The sequence below is a fragment of the Terrapene carolina genome, unplaced genomic scaffold (genome assembly GCF_002925995.2).
Source record: "Terrapene carolina triunguis isolate 2854851 unplaced genomic scaffold, T_m_triunguis-2.0 Scaffold838, whole genome shotgun sequence".
NCBI lineage: Eukaryota > Metazoa > Chordata > Testudines > Emydidae > Terrapene > Terrapene triunguis.
In genome coordinates, this window is record NW_020665189.1 from 10,411,037 (window position 1) to 10,424,415 (window position 13,379).

At 44.0% G+C, this 13,379-nt stretch overlaps 1 protein-coding gene across 1 annotated transcript in view; it reads right to left on the minus strand.

The window, feature by feature from the left end:
- Positions 1-13,379, minus strand: part of DOCK2 (dedicator of cytokinesis 2) — a 489,427-nt gene that overhangs the window by 214,327 nt on the left and 261,721 nt on the right. The gene's annotated exons all lie outside the window — the stretch shown is intronic.

A 13,379-nucleotide genomic window follows, 5' to 3' on the forward strand; every position in this document is an offset into this window, starting at 1 on the left:
GACAATGGTTTGGAGAAAGAGGAGTTAGTTGAAAATATATAGTTTTAACACTTCGTTTCTGAGGTTCACTGCAAGGAGTTGCCACCCCAGGCAACAAAAGAGTTTGTAGTACAGACTGCATCTGAACAAGAATGGGTGAAAACAATCTGGGGGTAATTCCATTAAAGCCCCTGGTAAGAATTTAACTTCATGCAAAGTACATAAGCTTCAAGAGTGTGAAAGATCCGTAAGTGTTTATGACGCCTAAAAACAGATGTTAAAAACACCTAAATTATGAGTCTCTGGCTTGGTATAGATTCCGGATTGCCCCTAGCTAGAAAAATGCATATTCAATTATATCAGACCAACATGCTGCCTACTTTCTTATTACTTGTCAGAGTTTTTTTTTTACAGACCACTACAACATCCTCATACAGTGCACACCTTATTGATTTTTCTAGATTGTTACAAAATACATTTTAATAAATTGAACCTGCTACAAAAAGGGCCTGCTATAAAAATAAAGGCTGACAAATTAAAGTTGAAGTTATTAACACTTGTTCTGCAGCCCATCAAATTGTAATGAGTTCATTTCTGGCCTTATTGAACTTAAACCTTTGCAGAAAATAGGACTGAACTCTTTCGGGGTTTCTTATGTTATGAAAGTTTAAGTTGTTCATTAAAATCCACCCTAGAATGACTTACTGAGATTGTCTCTTTGTAGGTTACCTTCAAGAGAATGCTGAACAAAGGAACTGTTTGATAATGATATTTTATTCTAGTGCTATTTGCATGGTACAGCATATTGAAATTAAGAATTTTGGCTGTGTTACATAACCATGAAATTGTTAAATTACTATATAATACTTTTTATATTTTAAAAAATTACTCCCACTTGGGATACAGCAGTTTTCACCCCATTTATAAAAGCTTTTTGTCTCACCAGCGTAATATGTGTGACATTCTATGCTGCGTTAGCATTTTTCAGGCATGAATGTTTTAAAACTTGCATTGCATGGGAAAAAAGGTACATTACAATGAAAGAGTACATTGAACAAGTGCCAGACAATTCTTTGGGAAGACAGTAAGCAGTCAACTTCAAACCCCTGCTTACATTTACGCTTAAGGAAAAAATAACAGTTCAATTGTTATTTGGAACGTATTATCCAAGAGGGGAAAGACAGACAGTTTTAGTATCATCGGCCTACCAATGTAAAATCCTAGTTTGTCTCCTTAATTTATTTAGGTATTTATATGGTGCCATCACTTTAGTATCTGAGAACCTGAAAAGCTTTATCAAATTTATACACAAATTCAAATGTATGCTGAAAATTTAGGAAATATTATCCCAATTTTATGCATAGGGAACTGAGGCATAGACAGATTAAGTGACTTGTCCAAGGTCACAAAGGGAGTCCATAACAGAGATGGGAACTGAACCCCAAGTCAACTGAGACCCCATATAGTGCACTAACTACATGCCCATCCTTCCTTTCTATTTATTAACTTGAATTTTTCTTCCAGCAACAACACTTCCATTTCAGAAATCTGCTTTTCTTTATTAATCAAACTACTTGATATGTTCACTTTCATGAGCACCAGCCATTCCTGAATTTTAATATTTCAATATTAAAGACCTTTCCCAACTGTGAAGCCTACATTTTTTTTCTTGTGCCAATATAAATGCCGATTATTAGGACATCTATATGATATGGAAGAGAATACAAATCATAAAAGGCATACTAAAACTTTCCAGTAAATTTCTATCTATCTACTGCTGTTGTTCTTACTTAGGCATTCATCTGATCATTTATCTTTTGTTAGGGTGACCAGATGTCCCATTTTTAAAGGGACAGTCCCGTTTTTAGGGACTTTTTCTTATATCGGCACCTATTACCTCCCACCCCCGTCCTGTTTTTTCACAGTTGCTATCTGGTCACCCTATCTTTTGTGGATATGTGAAATGTGATCTAGAAATGGCCACAAACTGTTTGGAATGATTCCCAAAGTTAAAAGAATGCTGTTGCTCAAAAGTACTACAGGTTGTAATCTGTTATATAAGCACAGGAACATGGATTACACATTTCACCAACATGCTGCAAAACACCTCAAAATATGTTCAGAGTACAGTTGCCCAATCCTGTTGTCCAGTTATACCAAAAGAAGGACAGGAGACACTTGATAATGGATTTAATCAGGCCGCAACTTTATTATTAGATGTCAGGGACTACCCGGCAGATAAAGCGTACAGTACATATTCATTCAAATAACTATCCAGGGCTTCCACCAGCCCCCTTCATTTTCCAACCCGTGTCTTGCACCTTATCATTCACACTCCCTCATAGGAAAGTTAAGGTGGCCCATAAGAAGGGGGGTGGAGGGGCCTTGCTTCCTGCCGTACCAATCATAGGTGCCCCTAACAACCCCCCCTCCCCTCATAGGAGGGTTAAGGTGGGCTATAAGAAAGGAGGGATTGGCTCCCTGCCATACCAATCATAGGAGCCCCAAACCCCCACCTCCTCCCCCCCACCGCCCCATTCCGTTAACTAGCATCTCCTTTTCAAGTCCCTTACCAGGCCATTTATCTGGTCACTGGATGCCTTCCCTCTGGAGTGCCTGCACTGACCATCTGCCCGACACTTACAAAATAAGTTGTGACATATAGCCTAACTACTTTTCTCCTCACCATAATAGGTCCTCCCTGACCCCCGCTGTGGGGAAGATGAAAAAACCCCACTCCACCAGTGGTGAAGGAAAAATTCCTTCCCAGCCCCCTACAAAGGAGCGACTAGTGCAATGCCCACAGCAGGTCCTAACCAACCTGATATTCGCACCTCAACAGAAGGGAGGGCAGGTGCTGCCTTGCCTGCTGCACAGAGAAAGGGCTTCTAACACCCAGGGTCACCCTTTTAAAGCCTTCCTCCCTTACATTCACAGGGGGCGAGTCAGCGCCAGAAAGCTGGCCACCGCCACCTTTTTGCAGCAGTTTCCAACCTCCTTCTTGCCCTCCTCCCCCACCCCCACCATAAAGCCTTTCTACTTTCCTCTGGAAAGCCCAGACAATATCCCCCCACCCACTTCAGGTGTGGTGTGGTCATTTAGAGAGCCAATTTAAATGCTTCTTCCAAGAACTACTGGCTTCTATGTTTATAAGAATAGCATAAAATACCTATAAATATGCATCACTCTATTCATAAAGCAGCATAAAGAAACAGGATTCATTACCTACCTACAAATTAGTAAACCAGAGAATTAGGTTTGATTTTAATTCAGAAAAGGAAGAAACAGATGCAACTGTAAATCAGATGGTATAATTGCACAAATATTAAATTGTGGTTTCATATATAGTAACAGAAATACATTGTACCTCAATGGCATCTCTCACCTAAGGATCTTAAATTATATAAGCCTCAACAGTGCTGTGATAGTGAGGTATCACTCAGTCTTCCGCTCTGTTCACTACACTACACTCCTGTCCCTCTTTCCTTATTTCATAGAGATTAGCACATACAGATGTCATTTGTTGGCAGATGTCACCACACCATTATGTCTGTGGCTTAGAATCCTTTATTTTAAAAGATCACTTTCTCCATAAAGAGCAATACACACACAGAGAGAGAGAGAGAGAGAGAGAGAGAGAGAGATTATGCTTCATATTGGTTTTATTTTTGAACTGTTTAATAGTTGAAAAGTTTGCATTTTTGTTAATAAAATTAGTAAGACATTTTAAAGATGCTTCAGGTAGAATATTCTACCGTGGTCCAAATACAAAACCCAGAATTTCAAAAGCCAGTAATTTCCAGGATAAACCATTTAGCAATAACATAACTTATGGTATTTAAGCAACTATCTCCCCAAACTGATATCAAAGGCAGGCATGAATGCTAGGTCTAATTTTTTCAAGACTGGTCATGTTAATTGTGTCTGCAGTTTTGAACATGCAACTACAGAGTGTCAGGATTACAAAGCTGCATTCTCCCACTCTTACACAGTGTAATGTAGCCCAGGGACCTGGGCTTAACCTGAAGGTAAGCAGCCACTTGTGGTTCTTCCCTTCAGGAGTCTGTGACCAGAATATATAGTGACCCAACAGCCCTCCTGCAACCAAAGTAGTCTTTACTTTAACAATAAAGCATAGGAGAAAAAAAAAAATTAAAAACCCCAGTGTAAATACAGGTCTATCTGACCTAAATTCTTACCTCCCCTGATGGTAAGCTGAGCAGGCCTAACTTCTTTAGACATCCCTAATGGGTGTCCATGTCAGTCTAGCTCCCCTTGAACAACTCCCTGAACAGCCACTGAAACAACTCCCTCCCTCTCCCCCCTTTTTAAAGTGCATTGAGTTATTTTGATTTTCTGCTTTCCAGTCCTTTTCCTGTGTTGGCATTCTCTCTTACCCCTCAAGAGTTTCCTGAGAAATGACTCATCTTGAACCATTCTTCTTTCCTTTCTGCTTTGTTTCTTTTTTTTTGCTGCCCTCTATTAAACTACACCAATGTATTCATACAGTAAACATCTCAATAATCAGGCCAACATACAGGACTCATTGCAGAGCAACTCCACTTTCCATCACATAGGGTTACAGGGTGAAACAGGTGCTAGAGTCTCAGCCTAACTGCACCTGTATTCCCACTCCATGGTCTTTCAAGGGCACCCACTTAAGTCTTCCAGCTCCCAGCTTCACCTTTCTTGGTCAGAGACTCACACTTCTCTCTCTCCCCGTCCCTTCTGGGTTTTAGTGCTGCAGAGCTCCATGCCTTACACTAATATACCCTCAACAAGCCCATCTTCCTGAAGGCCCGGGCCTGTAGTTTGCTTTCCCTTCAAGGGCTATGAACAGGGTATTGCCAGTAATTACAGCTCTTTCTAATCAACCACATTTATTCTTAAGGTAAAACCAATACGGAAAAATATATGTAAAAAACATAAAAAAGTCCTATGTGTAGGCTAAAATCTTCACTGAGGTCACCCATCAGCCTTATGGGGTTCCAGTAGGCCAAAGTCTTCCAAACTTTTCCCCCAGGTTGGTGACCCTTTGGACAGAAGTTCCTGTCTATTTGGGTGAATCAGAAAGAAGCCTGGAGTCAGGTTGAATTCCACCTTTTTATGCCAAAAGCCTTTCTTTGTTGGTTTCTAGGAAACCCAATTTGAAACAGTATATGCAAACTTCCCCAAGGGGATGGTACCTCTCTAGAGATGATTACCACCCGATTTACCTTAATCAGCCCCTCATGTTTTTGGTTCCTGGAGGAGGTAAAAGCAATCCTCTCCCTCAGGAGTTGCATGCAATTCTTGGCCCACAGTGATACATAAAGCATTGACAACCTTCATACAATATGTTCCCCCAAAGATACTACATGTGGTTGCAATATCTGTCTTAATGAGTATGTGAAAACAAATCTTAGGGGCAGTTTAGGCAGCAACATTTGGATGTGACTCTGATTGTCTAATGCCATGTTTGGATTTATTAGTAGTCTTTCTTTGGTAGTTACAGCCATGTACTAATCCACAGTGTATCCAAATTGAGACTAACACTACACTGGGGGGGGAAAAAAACATTAACAGTTTGCTGTGATGTAACTTCTTCCCATGCTTTTCTTGATTTTAACAAATTAATTTTTTTTCAGCTGCTCAAAAAGTGTTTAGCAACTGACATTGTAACATTAACATATATTTCTTTTAGTTGTTTTGGGATGGGAAACCAGCACCACCAATCAACTCAAGATTCTATTCTGTAAGTTGTTCAATAACTGGCAATGGAAGATGTCAAAGATTTTTCTTCTGCATCCAAGCCCTTACTAAAAGTACATATAAAGAAATTGGGGTTAAAGGGAGCTTAAACAACCTAATTATTCATTATTTTAATAAGCCTAATCAGAGTCACGTTGATCTCACCTATCTGACTCTATTCGGTATAATATTTTTCCTGTAGATTTTGTCCAAGGAAAGCATTTTGTCATTTGTAAATAATTCGCAATTTTGCAAGATAAATCTAGCTTGTTTCCACCTCTTGTCAGTAAATGCTCATTTCAGTGTCAGGAAAGAACACCTCTTAGTCTCAATTAATGGTCCAAAATCAGAGAGGAAATTAAATACATGCTACTTGGAAAGCTATTTCCTTTGTTTGGGGAGATGCCCTCAAATTTTAGAATTCAGAAATGTATACCTAAATCCAACATGTTAATAGTTGTGTCGCACACTCCCAAATGTCCACAAATAATAACCTTGGGGCTGCATTCTGCCTTCAGTGGTAGAAGTCTGGCAGAGTGGGGCATACAAAATACCCTACTAACGTGAAATTGTTAAATGCCCAGATAATGAGTAATCTGGAACAAAAAAGGAGCAAAAACAAAATATAGTATTAAACTTGAGAAATTTAAATGAATATGTTTTAAAAGGCCAAAGACTATAGCTACAGGTGCTCAGCATCTCTCAGGATCAGACCCCAAGTTTGTACTCCTTTAAACTGTTACCAGAAGCTCACCAAACAAGTTTTTTTAAAATAAATTAACAAGACAAACAAACAAAACAACAAAACCGCTGGGTTTCCCTATGTGTCCTATTCTTCTGCAGCTATCCTCTGGAAGGTAACTCCACTGGGGCAGAGAACATCTATTTTATGTTTTGTACAGCACTGAGCACAATTTTAGTTATGACAATATTTCAGTCTAACAAGCACGCAGATTAAAATGAAATAATCAATAATAAAACATCATAGCTATTTAATTGCTTAGCCCTTAAGCACACATTTTAAAGGAAACAGGTTAAATGATTAAATGAAATTTCAGAAAGCAATGAAGGCAGGGAAGTAATGTTACTGAAATTAGATAATCAGTCACATGTCAACTCTTCATCCAACACATATTTACACAGAGCTATTATGCTTGCTTTGAGTAAGTAAGTGGCAAACAGCAACAGGTCTTTGTGAAGAGTAATAAGATTTACATTCTTCCATTGATATAAAAAGAGACAGAAATGCAACTTTGGGTGTGGGCAGTTGAAGACTATCGACCAGATTCTCAGCTGCCCCAAACGTAGCACCTGGCCCGCACCCAAAGTTGGTGTAGTTCCACTGACTTTAATGGAAGTTTACTGAGGCCTGGTCTACACTAGGCTTTTATGTCGAATTTAGCGCCGTTATATCGAATTAACCCTGCACCCGTCCACACCAGGAAGCCATTTAGTTCGACATAAAGCTCTCTTTAAATCGATTTCTGTAATCCTCCCCAACGAGAGGAGTAGCGCTAAATTCGACATGGCCATATTGAATTAGGCTAGGTGTGGATGGAAATCGACGCTAATAGCTCCGGGAGCTATCCCACAGTGCACCACTCTGTTGACGCTCTGGACAGCAGTCCGAGCTCGGATGCTCTGACCAGCCACACCCCCGGGAAAATTTGAATTCATTTTCCTGTCTGGGCAGTTTGAATCTCAGTTCCTGTTTGGACATCGAGGTGAGCTCAGCAGCAGTGGCAACGATGCACAGCTCTCCAGCAGAGATGGCCGTGCAATTTAATAGAAAGAGGGCACCAGCATGGACTGATCGGGAAGTCTTGGATCTCATCGCAGTGTGGGGCGATGAGTCCGTGCTTTCAGAGCTGCGCTCCAAAAGAAGGAATGCTAAGATCTACGAGAAGATCTCCAAAGCCATGGCAGAGAGAGGCTACAGCCGGGATGCAACGCAGTGCCGCGTGAAAATCAAGGAGCTGAGACAAGGCTACCAAAAAACCAAAGAGGCTAACGGACGCTCCGGATCCCAGCCCCACACATCCCGTTTCTACGAGGCACTGCATTCCATCCTGGGTGCGGCCGCCACCACTACCCCACCCCTGACCGTGGACTCCGAGGATGGGATATTGTCCGCGGCCGGTTCCTCGTCGGACATGTTAGCGGACGGGGAAGATGAAGAAGGAGATGAGGAGGACAAGGCAGTCGACAGCGCTGGCACCGCTGATTTCCCCGACAGCCAGGAGCTCTTCATCACCCTTGCTGAGATCCCGTACCAACCGTCCCCATCCCTTACCCCGGACACAGAATCAGGGGAAGGATCAAGCAGTAAGTGCTGTAAACATGTAAACATTTATTTAAAACAGAACAGGAATATTTATACTATTAAAAATGTATGTTTATAAAAGTGCTGTAAACTAGTAAAAAATACAAAACAGGAATATTTACAAAGGTAACAAATGGGTTTTCATGATTTCTCTGTCTTAGGCTCTTCTCAATGTAGTCCCAAGTATTTTAAAAAATTTTCACAATGTCCGTTACTACATGATTCCAAGGCCCAAGACGCTCCACTCCATAGTCCCAGTGCACCTAGTAGAAAATCCGGTCAATGTGGCCGGGGATTGACGAGAAATCCTCGTAGGAGAACTCCTCATAGGTCTCGTGGAGGTAGATCTCAAGCCTGTTTATCAGGTTCCGGGGTAGGGCGATCTTACTGGGCCCTCCGTGGTAGCAGACATGTCCCCGCCACGCCACAATCAAGTACTCGGGGATCATGGCCCGACATAGCATGGCGGCATACGGCCCCGGTTTCTGCATGCTTTCCCGCAGCATGCGTTCTTTCTGGGTGTCCGGGATCCTCAGGAGGGTGATGTTGCTCATGACGCCCTGCTTTGAATTAGGGAGGGGAATGTTAGTATTGGGACTGCTTTACAGCCACGCGGTGGAGGGAGAGGGGCAGCATACAGGGATCTTTCCCTGGGACAGCCGCGAGGGGGTGGGACAGGGGCAGAGTTGATGCTGTCCTGATTGCTGGCAGCAGAGACTGGCATTGCTTTCAATGTGAAAGGAGGCCAGTGCTACAGCTGGAGTTTTAAGCAGTCACAAGTCTACGGCTTACCATTATTGCCCGCTCCAGAAGTTCGGGTCTCCAGCCACAGTTCTCTGATCACTCCAAGACCACCGCAAGTCCACAGGCACTGAAGGCGAGGGCCGAAAATTCGACCTTGTCCTGAGTGCGCATGTGAGAGGTGCAGTGCATGGTCTTGTTCACAGAGAAAGACTAGGTTCTTTGTGTACAATTTCATTTATCTGTCTCAGGAATTCACTCCCTTTTTACAATTCACACAGACACATCTGCGACTGTCTCCCAACCCAGCCTGTCAGCACACTCCCAGAGGCTAGCGCAGATTAGGCGGAGGAAGAAGAAGACGCGTGAAGACATGTTCTCAGAACTAATGGGCTGCTCTCGAGCCCAGGCAGCCCAGCAGACACAGTGGAGGGAGAACTTGTCACAAATGCACCGAGCAGTCATGGAACGGGAGGAGAGGTGGCGTCAGGAGGACCAACAGGCTACTGAAAAGCTGCTTGGACTAATGAGGGAGCAAACGGACACGCTCCGGCGCCTTGTGGATGTTCTGCAAGACCGGAGGCAGGAGGACAGAGCCCCGCTGCAGTCTATCTGTAACCGCCCTCACCCGCCACCAAGTCCCACACCACCCTCACCCAAAGTCCAAAGAAGGAGGGGCGGCAAGGGCCGTTAAAACTTTCAGTCAACCCCTGCAGACTGCTCTAGCACTAGAAGGCTGACATTCCCCAAAATTTCATGAGTCCTTTCCTACCCACCTCACACAAGCCCCCGTCGAAGTTTCACCACCCACGTTTCATGTCTGGTTCGCAATAAAATGTTTGTTTCTGTTCATTACTGTTTCAGTCAGGTTCTTTTGAGGGAGAGTCTGTCTGGAGGGGGGCAAGGGGCTTGGTAATTGGACAGGACAGTGACCTTTAGCAGGGTGCAGAGGCGGTGTCAGGTCCAGCATCAGGACACATACACAGTGCAGTCACTGGTTACCCTGGTCAGTCTGGGAGGTGTTTTTATTGTTCTGGGGGGGGGGGTTGCTCTGTGACTTTGTGGCGGGGGAGGGCAGTTACAGATCTTATGCAGCGGTCCTTATCCTGGCTCTCAGATCCACGCAGCAGGGGATATGTAACCCTACCCCCCCTGCCAGAAAGTCACATAGCCGACACATACACGCAGTCCCCCCCAGGAGTGCTGGCAGGCTCCATTGAAATAACCAGTGCACCAGTGCGGAGCCTGTCATTCCGGGAGTTTAGAAGCATCATTTGCATCAGAACACTAAACCCGCCCCCCGCCACAGTCTGCGTCCCCGGTTTAAAATATTCCCGCGAAAAAAGCAATACAGACAACGGTGTTAATTAACAAAATCGAAATGATTTTATTTTTTGGGAAGGGGAAGGGGGTGAAGGGGGTATGTAACTGGAGAGGATAGTGAAAATGAACTGGGTAAAGAAACGGGGGCAGGTTCAGCTTTTCTGTCCACAAACTGAAAAGTCACTGGTTGCCCTGCTCACTCAGGAACCTAGCTTTCAAAGCCTCCCGGATGCACAGGGCGTCCCGCTGGGATCTTCTAATGGCCCGGCTGTCTGGCTGGACGTAATCAGCAGCCAGGCTATTAGCCTCTAGCTCCCACCCCGCCATAAAGGTCTCCCCCTTGCTCTCACACAGATTGTGGAGCACACAGCAAGCTGCAATAACGATGGGGATATTGGTTTCACTGAGATCACAGCGAGTGAGTAAGCTTCTCCATCTCCCTTTGAGACGGCCAAAAGCACACTCCACCACCATTCTGCACTTGCTCAGCTGGTAGTTGAACAGTTATTTTTCTGTGTCCAGGGCGCCAGTATAGGGCTTCATGAGCCAGGGCATTAGCGGGTAGGCTGGGTCCCCGAGGATGACTATAGGCATCTCCACATCCCCAAGAGTTATTTTGTGGTCCGGGAAGTAAATACCTTCCTGCAGCCGTCTAAACAGACCAGAGTTCCTGAACACGCGAGCGTCATGAACCTTGCCCGGCCATCCGACGTAGATGTTTGTAAACCGTCCCCGATGGTCCACCAGTGCTTGCAGCACCATTGAAAAGTAGCCCTTTCTATTGATGTACTGGCTGGCCTGGTGGTCCGGTCCCAGGATAGGGATGTGAGTCCCATCGATAGCCCCACCGCAGTTTGGGAATCCCATCGCGGCAAAGCCATCTATGATGACCTGCGCGTTTCCCAGGGTCACTACCTTTGGGAGCAGTACCTTCACGATTGCGTTGGCTACTTGCATGACAAAAACCCCCACGGTAGATTTGCCCACACCAAAGTGGTTCGCGACTGACCGGTAGCTGTCTGGCGTTGCAAGCTTCCAGAGGGCTATGGCCACTCGCCTCTCAACTGTGAGGGCTGCTCTCATCCTGGTATTCTGGCGCTTCAGGGCAGGGGACAGCAACTCACAAAGTTCGAGGAAAGTCCCCTTCCGCATGCGAAAGTTTCGCAGCCACTGGGATTCATCCCAGACCTGAAGCACTATACGGTCCCACCAGTCCGTGCTTGTTTCCCGGGCCCAGAATCGCTGTTCCACGATATCCACATGACCCATTGCCACCATGATGTCCTGGGCGCTGGGGCTCGTGGTTTCTGACAGCTCTGTGCTACTCTCCGACTTCAGGCCATCACGGCGGTGTCGTAGCCTCCTCGCCTGATTACTCTTCATCTGCCTCAGGGAAAGGTGTATGATAAGCTGCGAGGTGTTGAGAACGGCCACAAGTGCAGCGATGGTCGCGGCGTGATCCATGATCGCAGTGCTGTGGCGTCCGCGCTCTCACTGACCAGAAAAGTGCGCGAACTGATTTCCCGCCGGCGCTTTCATGGAGGGAGGGAGGGCGTTTGTGACGGACGGATGACGACACATTTTTTTTACCCAGAAGGCATTGGCGGCTCGACCCAGAATTCCGATGGGCAGCGGGGACTGCGGGAACTGTGGGATAGCTGCCCACAGTGCACCGCTTCCAATGTCGACGCTTTCCCCGTTAGTGTGGACTCACAAAGTCGAATTACTGTCCTTAGTGTGGACACACACGTTCGACTTTGCAATATCGATTCCACATATTCGATTTAAGTAAAATCGAACTACCCTCGTAGTGTAGACATACCCTGAGAGACCTCTTGAGGCTCTGGCCATGAGGGCATACAATATATGTTAAAAGAGTTTCTCTCAACAGTTCACGCTGTTTTCCCCCCATGCTCTTTCCGGTCTCCTATATTGAACTGTTCTGTGATTGTAGCTAAGGTGAACCAAACTTGACATGAACAATTCGGTTTTGCTCTGGAGATAGTACAGCATAGTTGCTAGAGGCTGATGACCATTAGATGGGGAGTAGCTATGGCTCCACGGTTTTTACATTTTTCTAGGCAGAAAAGTCTGCAAGAATTTGTAAAACAAATAGTAAAACTTCTTTTGTTTGAGGAGGTGGCATCAACATGCAAACTGTAACTCACACATTATTACAACTTTAAATTCAGGGTCATCATTTCCACGGCAAAAGGCCACCAACTTTATGATTCATGAGGCAGAAAATTCTAACCAGACCTCTATACCAAAAGCTTAAGCATTCAACCATTTCAGCTAAAGTAGAACCTCTGTCAGCTTTAGTCATCTTAGTGTTTAAGACAATCAAATTGACATCTGCAGAGGTTACATTGCATTCAATAGAGGACAGAATTTTTCAATGCAATACTTTTACTTCAACTTCCTAGTGAATGTGAAAATGTCATAAACTGTAAAAACATCTGAAATTTTGTTTGCCACATAGTTCATTTATATCTCAAGACCAATATAAAAAATTGCTTTTGATAATTAAAATGTACACAAGTACCAGCAACAAGGTAGGTCTTCCACTTCTCCTAATTCACATGGAATTCCAGTATATCGAGCTCCTAAGTAAGCTGTCTGCACAGATTCAAAACAGAGATGTAAAAGCCCTCCTTAGCAAGTTACTACACAGACTGACTAAATATCTGGCACACCCATGAGTCTTTTTAACAAGGGGAACCAAGGTGACATATCTGAAACAGAAACAACTGCCATATCCAGTTACCAGCAACAGCAAATCCCAGGGAGCAGTCCTACTATGATGCAAGGAATGGATTATATGGCTACAACCAAACATTAATCGCGTCATATTTGTCTGGGTTTAGGAGACATTGTTCTTTTACTATTTCTATAATGGGTACATTAGTATCTATTAGTAATTTCCTATTGCAAACACACTATTAACTATTTAATGTGCTATTAGTAACTACTATTATCATTTCCATAAAGACACATTAAGGATACCAATCAATTTGCAATGAATGCTATCTGCTAAAACACCTTTAGTGCTCTGAGTGCTGCCAGCTAACATCAGGCACTAAATCAAAGGAGTTTGCAGACATATTAAGCTGCCAGCACTGTCAGGAAACAGCCGATATTATACTGTTTGATTTTTTTTCCCCAGGTGAATTAATTGCACATGAAGGATTCCTAAATGACTAGCCTTGGAGACTATAGTACTGAATACATAAGCTTCCTACATCTTCCTATCAAAATGCCTCAACCCTGTCCTGAAAGATAA